We start from the raw sequence: 19,594 nt of genomic DNA, 5'->3' as shown, positions 1-19,594 counted from the left end.
ACATACTATGCTTGCTTCATTATAAAGGATGTCTGTTCTCATAGACATTTGTGTGGTGACACTATAGCTAGTATGTAGGTGCTTATTATAGAATAAGTTCACTGAACATGACTCGCCCAGCTGAACAACTGATGGAGTTCACTCACGTGTCAGCAGTTGTTCGCTTAGTGATAGTTGTACAAGTATCCTTAGACTTAAGGTCATCATAGTCATCTTGTGTACACTGAACTATGCTTTGGTTTAGTTCTTAGTCTCCAGGGACAATTATTAGGGCTCTTCTGGGTATAGGAATTTGTACACGAAGATAGTGTATGATCAATAAAGGATCTACCCCTTCCTGTGAAGGAAGCGAATGTTCAAGGCTGATCCACTTATGCTAGTTCAGGAATCTCTGGCCAGAGTGAATGAAATTAGAAAGGAGTTTCTAATTTGCATAGAACTATACATAGTAAATGGTAAGCAAGTGATTGAATTAGACAGGCTTGACACGAGATCCATGCCTTGTATTTAATCGGGACATTGTAGGGTAGAAGGAGTTTATTGTACGGTAACTATTCACTGACAGGTTCTTGGTATTCTAAGCAGTGAATTCATATTATCCGGATAGTCGCGATATGTTGAGAAGCATCACTCACGATGTAGAATAAATGTGATTAATTAATTAATCATATTTAATAAATTAGAGAATTTATATAAATAATAATAAAATAGTTTTATTATTATTTATTTCTACTACCGGCTTAATATTGAACCTACAGGGTCACACCATAAAAAGAGAATGATTTAATGGTGGAGAAATTAATTAATAATGGCTAATAATTATTTATTTGTGAAATAAATAATTAATTGGCAAATTTAATAATTGATTAAATGAGATTTAATTGATTATAAATTAATTAAGAAAAGTTCTTAATATTATTAATTAAGGATTTAATTTTTGGAAATTAAATCAAGAGAGAGAATTATTTCTAAAGTGTTTAGAAAAAGGATTAATAATTAAAAGGTGTTTTAATTATTAATGAGAATAATAAATGGGATAATAATAATATTATTTATGGGAAAATTTCAGCTGAAAATTTTGCCTATAAATACACTATTATAGACGCTATTTTATTCTAACCCCAGAAACCCAAAAGTTTCAGAAAACCAAATTCTCTCCACCTCCTCCTCCTCCTAAAAGTTGTTATCTTGGTGGATACCGGTGGAGTGCTTCACACTTGAGGAGCAACTGCTAAGGATCTCTGATCGTTGTCTCCGAATTAATTTTAAAAGGTTAGATTCGATCCCTCGAATTTTTATTCACGATTTATATGCTCTTATTTGGATTTTGTATGTGTAAAAGTGTTTTACCATGCCCCCGCTGCGTTTAAAAATCCAACAGGACCCAGCTGGTTCAGAATGTACCCAGTCTTTAGCCTTGTCCCTCAGTGAGAATGGGAAAAGCCTCAACTTGATAGCCTCATCAGTCACGCCATTATACTTAAAAGTGCTACAGATCTCGACAAAATTCCTTATGTGCATGTTGGGGTCTTCATTTGCCGCTCCTCCAAAAGAAACAGAATTTTGTACCATCTGAATAGTGCCTGGCTTGATTTCAAAGGTGTTAGCTTGAATAGCCGGATGAAGGATGCTTGACTGAATGTCATCAATTTTAGGCCGAGAAAAATCCATAAGAGTTGGATCAACTTGAACAATACGATCTCCCATGTTTACTGGTTCTTTCTACTCAGTTCCTGAATCTGAATCCTCAAAATCTAACTTCTCCGGAATATCAAAAACTTCGTCTGTCTCCTCAGCTGTATCTAAAGTCCTCTTGCGAACACGAGAACGAGTTTGCATAAACACTTGCTAAAGTACCTGAAACACAACCGGAAAAAATAAGTAACTACTACGTCCTAATCACTGAGTCCTAATGACCAATGATGGTAAGTACATAAACTAAACAAATACGCCGAGTCCCCGGCAGCGGCGCCAAAAACTTGTTAGGGCGAAAACATGCACTAATATTCACGCAAGTATACGCGTTCGCAAGTAATATAGAATACTTTCTAGTTCGTTCCCTCAGAGACTCAGACTAAATTATTGTCTAATTAAACTCACTCACCAATGTATGATTACTTCTCAATGTTAAGATACTAACACTTAAAATTGTTGATTAAATATTAACAATAATTAACTACTTAATTAATCACTTAACTAACACTTCAATTTATCAAAAATAAAATACTCATGAGATCACAACTTCATTATTACTTCCTTCTATAGCCATTGTTATTACCCTTAGCATGAGACAGTGATGATATTAATCGAATAACACGAAACTGATAAAATCCAACTTTCATTGTACTAATACCATTCTACCAAGCATCCACAATTAAGATAGAAGTTGAATAGTCATCAATTATGTTGAGTTCCCATATGTCTACAGAAATTGACAACACAACGATTTAAGCACAAGTTATTCCTTTTGATTACATAGGGCAAATAAAACTGTTAGAGTTACCCACTAATCATGCACAACGTACATGAACCTATGCTAGCATAGCAAGTTCTAAATCTCAAGATCCACTGTCACTTCACAAGAGATTAACACCCTATCTTATATGTTCGCGACGCACATAAGACGAATACGCACAACCAATACTAGATATCATGCAATCATCACACACTAAAGTATTAAAAAATTAACTAAAGAATTCCATAATAAATCCGTTGCAACCCCATGATCACGATTAGCCCATAATAGCACTTATCGTCATCATGGGTTCATATGAAATCATGATAAACAAACACAAGAAAATAATAACTAAACTAATTATATTAAAACAGAGTACGTCACAAGAGTAAATAAGTTCAAAGCAAGAAAACTAGCATCCAACATTACAACGAAACAAGAATCACAAGAATATATGCTTCCTCTTCGTTGCGGTGTGCTAAATCGGTCTTCTTCCTTATCTCCTTCGCTCTTTACGTAAAAACACAATCTTCTTCAATCCCCACTTATGAAAACGTCTCAAATCTACTTATATAATAGTCCCATAAAACTCAGATTACATAGAAGTGGAAACCAAACAAAAGTAGAAGTCCTAAAATAATTTGTCTTTTTTTCGACCCTGCGCGGCCGCTCAGCATAGCTGATCGGGCGCTCAGCTTGCTGCGCGGCCGCTCAGCAATGCTAAGCGGGCGCTCAGACCTCTACTGAAAAAATTCTGATTTCGCTCCGTTTCTTCGCCGTAATCTGCCCGTTTCTTTCCTCTCGCAATGGTGAACACATGACAAGGCTTATTCTTGATGATTCCTCCCCCGAAATGCAACTAAAACCCTGAAATGCATAAACACTAGAAAAACGCATCAAATACACAAAATACTTGATTTCAAGACACCAATTTAAGCCATTTTAAGACGCTCTAAGTGGTATAAAATGCCACTTATCACTACGTTTTTAGAGAGGATGACAGATTTGGGTAGAGAGAAATTAGAGAGTAGAAGTCTAAACCTACAGATAGTATATAAGGAATTTCAAGGGAGTAGTGATAAGATTTTGGGAAAATATTTCTTGATAAGTGAAACGCCAATGCATGTATATCACTTTATGACACACGTAACTTTCAAGAGAAGGTAAACCATCGGTTCGCGCATTCAACACAACAATACGTGTGTGTAAACTTTTATAATTATATTTTGAAATTAGATTGTGGAGATTTTATTGATTAATTATGTTAATTCAATAAAATCTGGGGCTATTGTTATTACTGGTTTTTCATGACAAAGACATGACGAAAAATAGGGGAAAATAGAGAGATATGCATAGACTGAAGACACGATGCTAACTGGACGATAATTCAAAGGAAGCATAGTTGATTGATTGGTGGGATAAGCTCAAGAGGCACGATGCACCATCCTGAGAAAATAGGGGGAGAAGTGATAGACATGATTTGAAATTAGAAGAAAAAGGAGGAACAACTAAGAATATGAGATACACATAAAAATTACTGGCACCAACACACGGGGTGGACGAGAAAAGAGTGAAGTAGTAGTTCGAAGATCAGAAAAACACACACACTTTGCATAACACAGAAGCATACACAACACAGAAACATATACATGTTGGACAAACTTAGTATTTTAGACTATATTATGAATCATTTTGAGACTCTATATGACTGAGACATATTATATGTTAGTGGTGTGTATTTATTGGAATGTATTCTCCTCTTCGAATGGATTTTAACACATATTTACACGCTCAAAATGAGTAAAAGGTGAATGAGAACTGATGTTTCAAAGTGTGACATTTTAATGTGAAAAGTGGGTTTTTTACCACATCGAGAGTAGCACAAACCTATTCCTTGGTTTTTCTTATAAATACCACGTACCACATCGAATATAAAAATAAGTCCTTTTAAAACTCTCTTTATATATAGAGTATTAGGGCACCAGTTTTATTAAGTCGAGAAAATAAGAGTCGTCTCTTTAATTCTCGGTCTTTCCAGTCTTAATTTTTCCCAATATTCCGGTGATAGTTTTCGGGCTCAGTTCAAGTTCACTGAGAGTATTTTTGATTTATCGATTATACTAGTATCTCGTTTTATCCTGGGAAGCAGGTCACTAAACACGGATGGTGCATGGTGAAACTGCTTTAAGGGAGACAGTTTTCCGGACTCGAGATTAAATCTAACATCTGTTTGTTTTCTCAAATCCTTCTCCTAATTTAATTGTTAATTCTTATATGCTTATATAATTTAAAAATTAGCAGTGTTCTTGTGAATTAGTTATATATTCAATTTGTATAATAATGTCTATATCGTATGATAGGGTATGAGAGACCCGGGTAGGCGTCAACCTGGACTAAAGGGAGGCAGGCTCAACTGACCTGCTAAGACCCCCCTCTCCCAGGCCAATCAAGCATAAGAGCCCAGGCCCGGGTCTATCCTATTTCCCGGATCCAAATCCGCCTGCATACCCGATCTGGATCGGGGCCAAAACCGCAGTGAGGGACATCCCAACAAACACATGCACATCCCACAACCCGCCAAGCAAAGGTACGTGGGCATGTGACTATGACAGCTATCAACAACCAGCACACCAGACAAGCACGGCGCGTGTCAGAGGCCGTTAGCACACTCTGGAGGTGGTCCTCCCCTGGACACGTGTAAGCAATCCACCCATGCCAGGCATCCTCTGGTCCCAAGATCCAACGGCCCAGATTTAGAGGTAACTACCCCTAAACCCTACCTTGGGGCTATATATACCCCCAAGACTGAAGGGTTTAGGGGTTGGAAAATATTCACTCTTGCACACTCACACACTCTCATACACCCAAAAACACATAGCAGCCATCACATATACACATCCACACACAAACACACAGCATCCTGTAAATTACATAAATATATACATACCTTCATCTTCTCCAAAGCCTGTTCTTATTCTCACACCGGAGGCGCCGTGGGTGCTAAACCCCCTTCCGGTGTTGTTTTGCAGGCGCCCATCCAGCAACTACACCTCACCCCCGCACAGAAGGTCCAGGAACGCCGTCGGACGGAGCCGCCCGCTCACCGGAGTTATCATTTGGCGCTAGAAGGAGGGCGCTCCATCCTTGGGTCTCGGTGCCCTTGGATTCATCTTCATCAGCAAACTCTTGAGAGAGTCCACTTTCAAACCTGTAAGAACGTAAACAACCAAACCCTTTCTTGAATGTGAATGTTCATTTTAGCCACGTTTGTGTGAGCTTGTTGCTTTAAGCCACGTTTGTGTGAGCCCGCTCTTGTTTGTTAAGTTTTAGCTATTTAGGGTTTGATAATCTTGATAATCTTGAAGCCTGGAGTTTGATAGTCTTGGTGATTTTAAAACCCAGAACTGTTTTAGCTTGCATATTTTCTTTTGTGTTCAAGAGCCTGCTGTTCTTGTTTGGTATTATTGTTAGCAAAACCCAAAAAGTTTGCTTGCTGTTATTCTGGAAATTTTTTATAACATTCAAAAAAGCAACCTCAGATCCACATTTGTAGCCTCAAATCTTGGTCAATTGTTTGTACAATTGTGGTAATGGCAAGAGCAGGAAAAAGTACAGCTGGTAGGCCCTCCGCCAGTACCCACATTCAGGATCAAGACCCCTCTCAAGCCCAAGAAACTAGAGGAGACAGAGAGATCTTCCAAGAGCAACCACTGACGCAGCATACCCCGGTAAGGGATGCCAGAAATGTCATAGAGCTCAATCAGTACAAGTATACCAATGTTCCAGTTGCAGAGGAGCATATGGCCAACTTAACAAGCCACGAACTTGCTGAAGCAATCAGGCTCTACAGAGATGAACAAGCCCGGGCTCAGATGGAATTTGAACAAGAGGATAAGCAGGAAGAATCCGGGGACTCTCAGCAATCCAGGAGATCTGTCTTCGACCGAATCGGGGCGAAGGCAAAGAAAAATCAAAAGGAGCCTAGCAAGAAGGAGACAGAAGCAACCAGAAAGAAAAAGTTAGAAGAAATCAGAGAAAAGATAAGAAAGGAAGAGGAAGAAAAGATGGAGCAAAAAATTCAGAAAAGAATGCAACTGGAGGAGGAGAGGCTCCTAGCTAAAGCAAGAGGCAAAAGAACTCGGAGGGACCCTACCCCCGAACTTATTTCTGATGGCGAAGAGGAGGGTCAGAAAGATCTCAAGGACATGATTTACGAGCTCCAGAGAAAAATGGAGAAAGAATCCGGGGTGGAAGTTGGGGAGACCCTCACGCCCTTCAGCCACTCCCTAGAAGCCATCCCTCGACAGAAAAATCTCAAACACTACAACTTCGACTCTTTCGATGGACTGGGGGATCCGGAAGAGCACCTCAACTACTTCGAACAGATAGCTCAGATATACTATTACAATGACTTGACGAAATCCAGATTCTTCGCCTCGACTCTCAAAGGGGGGGCTCAAAGATGGTTTAGCAGAATCCCATCAAGAAGCATCCACTCCTGGAAAGAATTCAGAGGAGCCTTCCTTAGAAGATTCAGAGCCAATAAAACACATGAAATTCACATGTGCCACCTGAAGACAATCCGCCAGTATGATAACGAAGCACTCTCAGCCTATATGCGGAGGTTCCAGGAACCCATCAACAAAGTTTCGAATCTCGATGAAAGGGAGGCTCTAAGCATATTTCGAAGAAACCTGGATCTAGAACACAATGAGAGGTATATTGTGGAGTTGATAAATAAAGAGCCCCAAAGCTTGGCCGCTGCTTATTCTATGGCAGCCCGGTTCATAAAAGAAACGGATGTTCTCCAGGCAATGAGAATGACTCGGAATGGAGGGAACAGGAACAAATCTTCTGATGACCGACCGAGAGGGGGTTACCATCAAGAGAAAAAGTTCAAACAAAGAAACCAAACCCAGCAAACAAATGTTGTACAAAACACCCCAATATTCCAAAGATTGGGTCCTAAAACAGAATCCAAAAGTGATCCCGGTCCACCTAGGTAGGAAAGGGAGCCTAGGCAAGAGCCATAGTGGACACAACTAAACAGGACCCGAGAAGAGATACTGAAGGAGATCAAGGGAAAGCCATTCTACTATCCTCCAAAGCCAATGCAGACTCCCCCAAAGAGCAGGCCTTATAATAGGCAGTGCGACTACCATGAAACCCATGGGCACAAGACTGAAATTTGTCTCTCTTTAAAATACTTCATTGAAGACCAAGTCAAGAAAGGCAACCTGAATCAATACATCTCAAGGGAGAAAAATCAGAGAGAGGAAAGGCAAAGAAAAGGTAAGAATGTGGTAAACGTGGTCCTGGGAGGTTCACACTCTCCCCCTAGGAGCCCGGGCTCAAGAGATGAGGTATTCTCCATTCAATCCTACCCGGAGATGATGATCTCATTCAGCAGCAAGGATTATGAAGGAGTCAACCCGAATCACAACGAAGCCTTGGTTGTAACACTTGATATCTTTGACAACGAAGTAAGAAGGATGTTGATCGATAATGGATCCTCAGTAAACATACTCTTCAAGCATACTGTGGACAGGATGAAGCTTGGGAGCGTACGCTCCAATGAATGCCAAGAGGACCCTCTGTATGAGTTCGGGAACAACTTGGTCCCGATCCAGGGAACTTTATACTTGCCAGTCGTATTCAGATCGGGCTCAAACCAAGTTACCCATGTGATAAAGTTCTACGTGATCAATACTCCTTCATCCTACAACGGCATAATCGGACGTTCGACCTTGACCAGGATCCAAGCAATCACCTCCATATCACATTTGAAAATTAAATTCCCAACTCCAACCGGGGTAGGAGAAATCAAGGGAGACTATGAGGTAGCTGAAAGATGTTATAGCCAGGCTCTGGTAATGGCTAAAACCCACCAAGACAACAAGAGAAAGGCCGTGGTACTCCGGAAACAACAAAGTATTAAGAAACATCGCCCCCACTCAAGGGACGATGTGAGGAAAGAAGTTCAGGTCATAGAGTCCCTCTCAAATCCGAAAGCAACCAAACCAAGCTCAGAAGAGCAAAAAAGCAACCAAGTCACAGAAGGGATTGAATTGAGCCTAGGCCTTGGCCAAACCAACCCTACTGTGCAAGCAACCAACCCAGAAAAAATTGGAGAAAGAAACAATAAAGAGATGACAGCCTAGGATCAGATTTATATGAAAAAGAACACAGAGGCTCGGATCTAGAAGATGGTATCAAATACAGATCAATCCAAGATAGAGGCCGCTGTTGAAACAGAAACAATTCTGATCAGTACAAGCGATCCTTCCAAAAAGATAAAGATAGGATCCGGGCTCGAGGCTAATTTTAGAAAAGACATGGTATCGCTACTCCAAGGGTACTCTGATATATTCGCTTGGACCCCGAAAGAAATGCCATGGTTGGATGAATCCATAGCGATGCATAGTTTGGACGTCAACCCAGAGAGGAAGCCAGTCAAGCAAAAGAGAAGAAATTTTGCCCCAGAAAGGGAGAAAGCAATCGATGAAGAAATTGAGAAACTACTGAAAGCTGGAATAATATGCGAAGTCAAGTACCCGGAATGGCTGGCAAATGTAGTGATGGTGAAAAAAGCAAACGGAAAATGGAGAATGTGTATCGATTACACAAACCTGAACAGCGCATGCCCCAAAGATCCCTACCCCTTGCCAAACATTGATCAATTGATCGATGCCACTTCTGGACACGTGATGCTAAGTTTCATGGACGCCTACTCAGGGTACAACTAGATCAAGATGAATCCCAGAGACATTCTAAAGACATCCTTCATCACCCACAGGACGGTCTATGCCTATGTAATGTTACCGTTCGGATTGACTAATGCGGGAACAACATATCAAAGGGCAATGAATAAAATCTTCAAGGACCAGATTGGAAGGAACCTGGAATCCTATGTGGACGATATGATCGCAAAATCCACAAGCGTCCCCGGGCACACAGGAGACCGGAGAGAATGTTTCGACAACTTGAGAAAATACTCACTCAGGCTCAATCCAGAAAAATGCACATTTGGAGTAGGGGTAGGAAAATTCCTTGGATTCATGATAAGCAACCGAGGAATTGAAGTCAACCCAGAAAAGATAAAGGCAATCCAAGAGATGAAGGCTCCCAGAACACAAAAAGATGTGCAGAAACTAGCAGGATCACTAGCAGCACTCAGAAGATTCATCTCCAAACTAGCTGAGAGATGCCTACCCTTTTTTGACCTGTTAAAAGGAGCAACCAACAAGAGAGAAGTTAATTGGAGCCCGGAATGCCAAAGCGCATTTGAAGAAATCAAAAGGTACCTTTCTTAACCCCCTGTGTTAACAAAAGCTCAACCCGGGGAACCCCTATCCCTTTACCTGTCAGCAGGGGCCCTGGCAGTTGGAGAAGCCTTGATCAGGGAAGAGAATGGCAAATAGCAACCAGTTTATTATGTGAGCCAAGTGCTAAAAGATGCAGAGACCCGGTATCCGAGGCTAGAAAAGTTTGCTTTTGCCTTAGTCACAGCATCCAGGAAGCTCACACACTACTTCCAGGGAAGGGAGATACGAGTTGTAACAAATCAACCATTAAGGAAGATAATACACAAGCCAGATGTCTGAGGGAGGTTGGTAAATTGGGCAGTTGAGCTAAGTCAGTTCAATCTAAGTTTCATTCCTAGAACCGCAATCAAAGCCCAGGCTCTAGTTGATTTCATCATAGAATGCAATTTCCTAGAAGAAGAGCCCATGCCCATGTGCATTGACCCTGAGAGAAACACAGATCAAGAAACAGAAGCCTGGGCTCTCAAAGTTGATGGTTCTTCAACCAATGAAAGATCGGGAGCCGGGCTCATCCTAAAGAGCCCAGAAGGGTTCACAATCCAAACAGCAATCTCTTTTGCATTCTCAGCAACAAACAACCAAGCAGAGTATGAGGCCTTGATTGCAGGATTGAAGCTATCAAGAACACTCAGGATCCAGAATCTCAAAATCTACAGCGACTCCCAGATTGTCGTAAAGCAAACAAATGGCGAGTACATAGCCAAAGATCCAGTTCTAGCCAAGTACCAGGCTCTGGTCCAAAGCTACCTCGCCTTGATACCAAAAATACAAGTCATCCAAATCTGCAGAGAGGAAAATTCAGAAGCTGATACACTATCTAAGCTTGTTCAAAATTCATCAGACCTGGATTGCTCCGTCTACTTCGAAGAATTGCAGAAACCAAGCACAGAGTCTGAGGAAGTTATGGAAATAGACAACAGTCCAAATTGGATGACTCTATTCATTAATTACTTGGAGAAGGGAGAGCTCCCGGAGGATAAAGGGAAAGCACAAAGGTTAAAGGCAAAAGCTTCAAAATTCTTCATTGAAGAGGGAATACTCTATCGCCGGACCTTCTCCTCCCCAATCCTCAAGTGCATAGGCCCAGGAGAGGCACAGTACTGCCTCATGGAAGTTCACGAAGGAATCTGCGGGGACTACATGTCCGCAAAAGCACTAGCTCACAAAAATATAAGGCAGGGGTACTACTGGCCTACTATCCACCAGGATTCAATAGACTTTGTGAAAAAATGCAAGGAATGCCAACTCTTCAGCAATGTGACACGGATGAGCCCAGTCCTACCTTCTTCAGTCTTGTCACCAATCCCATTCGCTGTATGGGGCATTGATATCATAGGACCCTTTTCCCAGGGCCAAAGGAGACCTCAGGTACTTACTAGTCTCAATTGATTATATGACAAAATGGGTAGAGGCAAAGGCAATGAGAACAATATACCAACAAGACTGCATTAAGTTCATGGATAACATTCTGATGAGGTTCGGGATCCCGAGAGTACTGGTCTCAGATAATGGTCCGCAATTTGTTGGTTCAGAATTCGAATCCTACCTTCAAGAATGGGGTATCCGGCACAAGAAGTCATCTGTAGCCTACCCTCAAGGGAATGGCCAAGTTGAAGTAACAAATAGAATACTTCTCAGGGGGGTAGAGAAGAGACTCAAGGAAAGCAAAACCAAATGGCCAGAAGAATTACCTAATGTACTTTGGGCATACAGAACAAGCCCCAGAACAAGACAGGAGAAACCCCCTTCAAGATGGCTTATGGAACTGAAGCCATGCTACCAATTAAAGTAGGATCCCCCTCCCATCGAGCAATCAACTTTGATGAGATAGCAAATGAGGAGGGGCTCAGAACGAATATTGAGCTAATTGATGAAGTCCGAGACCAGGCAGTGGCAAGAATGGAAAAGTATAAGCAGAAAATAAGAGAGCACTTCAGCAAGAAGTCTCGGGTCAAAAACTTTCAAGTTGGAGACCTGGTCCTTCGAGACACAGGAAGCTTCAGACCCCACCAACACTAGAAAGCTAATGCCAAAGTGGGAAGGCCCATACAAAGTCAAGGAAGTTCTAAGGTCAGGAACATACAAACTCATGAACATGGATGAGTCTGAAGTACCAAATGCATGGCATGGACTCAGGCTCAGAAAGTTTTACCAGTAGAAAAAACAACCAAAAGCAACCAAAACTTGTAGCCTATGGCAAGCAACCAATCTATGATCCTATATTTTGTATGAAAAAATTTGCAAATCAATGAAAAGAATTTTCCTTTCTTAGAAAGTTATTACTTTTAATTACCAGTTATGGACGTAAAAAACAACCCGGTACGTTCTCATACCCGGGTTAGAAGCAAAAAACAAAAGCAACCACTATTTGCTTAGAAACATTCTAAGTAAATGGAGCAATCACCAATCCGGGTTAGACATACCCGGATTGAAAGCAAATCTAAAAGCAAAAAAAACAACCCGGATTAGCATTCAAATCCAGGTTGAAAACAACCATTATGTACTTACATTTTCTAAGTACATAAAGCAAAAAAGCAAACATCAACCCGGGTGGGTTTTATACCCGGATTGAAAGCAAATTTAAAAGCAAAAAACAACCCGGATTAGCATTCAAATCCAGGTTGCAAACAACCATTATGTACTTACATTTTCTAAGTACATAAAGCAAAAAAGTAAACATCAACCCGGACACGGTTCCATACCCGGACCAACCCTGATATGAACCCAATCCGGATTAGGGGCCATAACCAGGATCCGGATTGCTAAAAAAAATAGATCGAAGAAAAGCAAATATTTTCTACAACGGAAGAAAAGTTTAAAGCACAATCCAGAACAAATCCAAATATTACATATAGTTCAAATCAAAGTACGATAATGGGAAATCCTAGAAAATGAAATTACATGGGCTGGGCCCGAGAAGCTTAGCAAAGCTGGTCCGGATCTAGAGGAAGCTGGGGCTCGGACCATCATAGGGTTCCGGTTCCCCTTGACCCTGCTCAACTGCAGCCTTTGTAGCAAGGAACTCCTGGATGAAGCTCTCCCAGGAAGCTAAGGGGTCAGTCTTGATGTGGCGCTCAGCAACGACCCAGGACCTGCATACATCGGGAACCCCGGCCTGAGCGACCTCGAAGTCATAAACATCGCTATCCTTGAACTCAGCAATGATAGCCTCCTTGTTCAGATTTTCTTTAGCAGCAAGCTCGGCCTTGAGCCTCTCCACTTCCTTGGCCAGCCTCTCAGCCCGGGTCTCGAAATCCTTCAGCTTCTCATTCAACCCGGCCTCCACCACACGGAACCCCACCCGGGCCTCCTCCAGCTCTCCCCTCAGGGAATCGGAAAGCATCTTCTCGGCTTTAGTCCGATTGTTGGCCTCCTTAAGCTCAGTGAAAGCAAATCGGAGCAAATGGATATTGCACTCCCAAGCTGAGAAATAAAAAAAACATACTTATGAGCAAAGCACAAAATGAATTAGGGGGCATAACCCGGAATTAAGAGCATAAAAATTCAAAAATCACCTGCCCCCATTGACCTGTGACCCTCTTCAAGGCAGTAGCCATGTTGTAGCCCTCAACCTCCTCCCAATCTTCTTCGGAGGGGATACTGGACATGAACCCGGCCAGGTCAATAAGGCTCTTTGTCCCTATCCGGATAGGAGCCCCATCTGGTCCCTTCCCTTCCGAATCACATATGACCCGGTCAGCAATAACAGCTTTTCCGCGGGGAGGCTTTCCCGGGGCGGACTTCCTCTTCTTCAAAGGAGTTTCCTCATCAGAGATTTCCTGGACGTCCGGGTCCTTGGCCAAGGGCGCATTGGCCGGATCAACCATATTCCGGGGGGCAGAAGATTCGGCACCGCCCTCTGCATCCGCAGATCCGGATCCGGTACCAGGGGCTCCTTTGGTTGTCTTGTATGCCAATCCCAATAAGTTGAAAGCTGCTGCATAAGCTGAAGAAGACATTATCGCTCTGAATGCAGGGTTGTAATGTGGCAAACCTGAAAAATTGGAAAAGAAAACTATAAGCGCAGGATTGATATTTAAGCAAAGACTACCAAATCCGGAAATAAAATAATGTAGTAAGCTCGGATCATGGGAAGAGGATTTATGCAAATTAGCTACAAGTAAAAAAGCAAAATATACGTTGATCCGGATCATCAGGGAAAGCAGAGAGACCCGGATCAAATACCAAACAGAGTTTCCCAACAATAAGTTAAAAGAAAGAGGAACATAATCCGGATTTCCAAGCAGGGATGGGAACCCGGATCACTAACAGAACAGGTTAAAGAAGAACTTACAGCCAAGTTGGAACAGGAGTTTATGGTTCATAAAGGTATCCCGGGTCGGCTAGAACCCGAGACTACCACAGAAATTCCTAATCTGGTCTACAGCCTCCCCCTCTAAGATCTCCGGGTTAAACTTCGTTTGAACTTCCCCAGCTGTGAAGTAAGGGAGATACTCCAAATCGTACCCCTTCAACATCAATATCTCCCCATTCCAATGTTTCAAAGAAGTCTGGAGCATAACCGGTTTGGACCTACCCGGACCAAATCCACACTCTGCTGCCCGGAACCTCAGCTCATAAAAAGGCTTCTGGCCTGACCTAGAAAGGTAAAATATCTGGTGGAACAACTTGAAGGTAGGCGTGAGCCCGGCCTTGTTACAGCAAGCTATGAACCAGGTCATAGACTTGATTCCGTTCGGGGTTATCTGCATGGGGGATATCCTGTAGACATACTTGCACAGGTGCTTAAGAAAAATATGGCAGCGGGGGTTCCACCCGGACCTAAGATGCTCCATCCAGAACGGAACAAAACCATCAGCGGGATGATGGAAAATCCTCTCATGCGGCTCGGGCCACCTCCAAGCGATGTTAGGAGTCAACTGAAAAGCAGCCCGGATTGCCTTGTCCATATCACCCGGATCAGCTTCGGCATAAAAATCCTTCAGCTGGTAATGGTCCCTACTGATCCCAAACGAAGCAAAAGCTGCCTCCAGGCCGCCTTGATCATAAACGCCCGGGTGGCCATCCTCGTGCTTCTCATATCTGACCCGGGTATAGTAAATGCTATCTTCAAACCCGGGCGGCTTCCTAACGAAGTGATATTTAATATCGGACCAACGGCCGTCCGGAGTGAAAATAACAGAGTTCTCTGGGAGCCTCTTGAACCGGAAGCTCGTAATCGTTCCCACAGACCCGGACCCCTTTCTCACCATCTCGCCCTGGATCTGTTCTCTACCAGACGAATCTGGATCACTCTCTTCGTCAGAAAAGTTGGGATAACAATTATATACTTTCCTAGCTCGCTCCTTGGTCCAGACCATATACCTATTAAAATGAAGGTCAGTTAGCCTGGGCCCTACAGATTTTATTTGTCTTACTAAGTGGTCTGGATCAGGTACGCTATGTTAATTTTATCATAACCTAATAATCCGGACCACCAATGCAAGTCCAACCCGGAAAAACATCAACGATCCAGATCATGTTAACTACAATCCACAAAAGCAAACCACCATGGACCCGGATCTTGATGGCAAATACCCAGATCCGGATCCATAGCAACAAAAAACTTAAAACAAAACCCATATACCCGGATCCCAACGGCAAACACCCATGCCCGGATCAAAAGCGACCAAAAACAGCTTAAAAAACCCAATTCATACAATTCTACCCAAAAACCTCCCCCCCCCGATCCGGATCCTATACCATCGACCCGGATCCAAACAAAAACCCTAACCCACAAACAGTTATTTTGAGAATCAAAAGGCAAAACATGCCACTTTTCATATATACATACACATATTTCCACCAAGAACACGAAGAACAGACCTAAAAACCCCAGAAAAATCAAACACACAAACCCAATTTTTCGTGCAAAAAATATAGCAAAGTGCCCAAAACCTACAGATCTAAAAATACAAAGCCACAAACAATCATATTTGCCATAAAAACAGGAACAAAAGGCACTATTTCCACCATTAATCCGCGGATAGAAAAGCGAACTCGAAGCATGCAAGAACTTAAAGGAAAAATGCAATAAATCGAAAAGAAAAACACAAGGAAGCTTACAAATTGCAGACGAACGGGGCAACAGCGGATCAGCGGTGGAAGAAAGAAGCTAACAACGCAAACCTTCGAAGAAAATTGAGAAAAGAGAAAGAAAAGACTTTTAGTTTCTTTTTGCTGTGAATAAGGAAGAAAAGAAAGGAGGCCAAGGGTTTTTATAGGGGGAGTACGGGCACAACCTCCCACGCTACGTGGCACCCTAGGATTGGGCGAAAAGGGAGTTACAGAAAGAGAAATAAAAGCAAATATATACATTTACATATATACAAATACGCATCACATTTAAAACCCATAATCATTATGGGCCGAGTTTTTAGGAAATAACTGCCTAAAAATTCAAATTTGTGGGAGGGAAAAACGGAAAGGCGTTACAAGTTAAAAACTCTTCAAATTCCACTGCCAACGATCCAGACCCAAGGCCATGATCCGGACCCTTGACAACCGGCTACAGATTCGGAGCAACTATTCTACCTTAATCCGAATTGGCATACATTACACCAGATCCGGATTGGGGGGCAACCAGGAGCAGAAATTTTTCTGAAGCAACCATTCTACCTTAATCCGGATTGGTATCCATTACACAAGATCCGGATTGGGGGGCAACCAGGAGCAGAAATTTTTCTGAAGCAACTATTTTACCTTAATCCGGTTTGGCATCTACCACAACAGATCCGGATTGGGGGGCAACCAGGAGCAGAAATTTTTATGAAGTAACTATTCTACCTTAATCCGGATTGGTATCCATTACACTACATCCGGATTAGGGGGCAACCAGGAGCAGAAATTTTTCTGAAGCAACTATTCTACCTTAATCCGGTTTGGCATCTACCACAACAGATCCGGATTGGGGGGCAACCAGGAGCAGAAATATTTCTGAAGCAACTATTCTACCTTAATCCGGATTGGTATCCATTACACCACATCCGGATTGAGGGGCAACCAGGAGCAGAAATTTTTCTGAAGCAACTATTCTACCTTAATCCGGATTGGTATCCATTACACCAGATCCGGATTGGGGGGCAACCAGGAGCAGAAATTTTTTACTAAGCCAAATATGCAACCCTACTCTACTCCCTCATCCAGAAAATCTGCATAAGGGACTGGGGGGCAAATGATAGGGTATGAGAGACCCGGGTAGGCGTCAACCTGGACTAAAGGGAGGCAGGCTCAACTGACCTGCTAAGACCCCCCTCTCCCAGGCCAATCAAGCATAAGAGCCCAGGCCCGGGTCTATCCTATTTCCCGGATCCAAATCCGCCTGCATACCCGGATCCGGATCGGGGCCAAAACCGCAGTGAGGGACGTCCAACAAACACATGCACATCCCACAACCCGCCAAGCAAAGGTACGTGGGCACGTGACTATGACAGCTATCAATAACCAGCACACCAGACAAGCACGGCGCGTGTCAGAGACCGTTAGGACACTCTGGAGGTGGTCCTCCCCTGGACACGTGTAAGCAATCCACCCAAGCCAGGCGTCCTCTGGTCCCAAGATCCAATGGCCCAGATTTAGAGGTAACTACCCCTAAACCCTACCTTGGGGCTATATATACCCCCAAGACTGAAGGGTTTAGGGGTTGGAAAATATTCACTCTTGCACACTCACACACTCTCATACACCCAAAAACACACAGCAGCCATCACATATACACATCCACATACAAACACACAGCAGCCTCTAAATTACATAAATATATACATACCTTCATCTTCTCCAAAGCCTGTTCTTATTCTCACACCGGAGGCGCCGTGGGAGCCAAACCCCCCTTCCGGTGTTGTTTTGCAGGCGCCCAACCAGCAGCTACACCTCACCCCCGCACAGAAGGTCCAGGAACGCCGTCGGACGGAGCCGCCCGCTCACCGAAGTTATCATCGTACAAGATTGATAACAATCTTAAAGCAGTTTTATTGGTGAATTTTGAGAAACTGGATACAAAGTTAATCATGTATGATTAATGCTTGTGATTCTCATATTATTTTTAGACCTGAATTATTAAGTCACGAACTAGTTTGTATAAGAGAAAAAAAACTCGCTTTTTGCCATGATATGGATCTAACGGGCTATTCTCAAGCCTTTTTGCTTTGATAGTCAGAGGAGAATTTTGTGACTAATTTATTTGAAATATGTGATCTATCCTTTTTGTATATGCTACTGAGGCACCTGTTGGTTATATGAATTTGCCACATGTTTTGACTAATATAAGTATCATGCATTTTAATTAATATAAAGGGTTTATTTTTTATGTTCATTCATGTTATAGAGTATGTAACAATGAATTTGATAATGGCACCTTAATTGTGTGGATTTTACGTTGCTGGATATCACATCGTCAATTTTATCATTAATATGTATGTTTGCGTGTTCGTAAATTAATCAATTGGATTAATTTATTTTGAGAGAGAATGAGGTACATGAAATAATGTCCATCAACGCAAGTTTTGTGATCTCTAATTATTTGATAATTTAATATCGCATGTATTTATTATAAAAAAATTGTATTATGTAGTAATATGTTGGAGTGATAAAATTTATGGTATATATGGTGATTATGGTTATTCTTGTATACATTGGGATATTATTATATCATTGTTTATCATTGTTTAATTATTTAGACTGAACATGTTGTGTTTACTCGGAATATGCTATGCAAAGTCAGTTGACATAATTGCTAATTTGCACTTGAAATAGCAACTCTTAGTAGTTGTTTGTGATTATAATTAACATATATTATCTTGTCTTTGATAATATAAATTCCTGCATTAACTGGTTTAAGTTGATTGACTAAATTTTGTAGGCTAGCAGCTTTAATTGTGAAGGTGTAATACTGTCATCTTATATAGTCTTGTAGTTAAATATGTTATTTAATTACTTATCTGCTAAAATTACAACTTACACACTCATTTAGTTTAATATGATTTAACTAAATAAAGCTTTTTAGGTATTAGTTGATTGGCTAGCTGTAAATCTTTGTAAAATCAATCCTTCGGGGATGTTCGGATGTTAAAAACCTTACGGGCCTAGTACCGAGTACAAGTTAGGGGTCGACACAGAAATTATATTTTTTGGTTGGATTTTTTCCTCCAGTTAAATTGTAATTTTACGTGTTGGTGTCGGTCTTCTGCGGCAGTGACACATAAGCCTATTATAGTGATCCATGTGATACTTAATACAATGAATATTAATATCAACTATTTATGCTGAACTTCGTAGAGAATCCGAAAAGTAGTTAACCTTAACGCATCAGTTGATCAAAGATCACTAAATGTGGGTTTATTGAAAATTTATATTTTTCCTTGGGCCTCTTCTGGTTGTACCAGTTGGTGAGCCAGAAATGTAGATTGGTGCGAACCATGTAAAACTTTTAGAGAAATTCGGTAATTGAATCTCTAATGACAAGAACTACGGAAAGTTCTTTAAATATGATATTAAATCCTTATAGGTTTTTAATGAATGACGTAAAACATTCTCAGATGAGACTTAGTGACACGATATGTGTTTACTTTCTATTTTGATAGTAAAACATTTGTCACTCATACTCGTAATCGAGTCAATATTGAAGCTAAATAAAGAGATGTGTGCTCTATAAGCTTAAGGGTAAAACCAACATTTGTCACTCATACTCGTAATTTAATGATGAATAATCACCGGGTGAATTCTGTTTGTAACGTGAATATTCATGATTTCGTTGCACCTTACTCGCATTAAATAACTGGAGTAGATGCAGGCTTGAGTTGCACTCTGAGGGAGA

Source organism: Apium graveolens, chromosome 3 (assembly GCF_009905375.1).
Source record: "Apium graveolens cultivar Ventura chromosome 3, ASM990537v1, whole genome shotgun sequence".
Lineage (NCBI taxonomy): Eukaryota > Viridiplantae > Streptophyta > Magnoliopsida > Apiales > Apiaceae > Apium > Apium graveolens.
Note: the sequence above shows the minus strand (reverse complement) of the source record.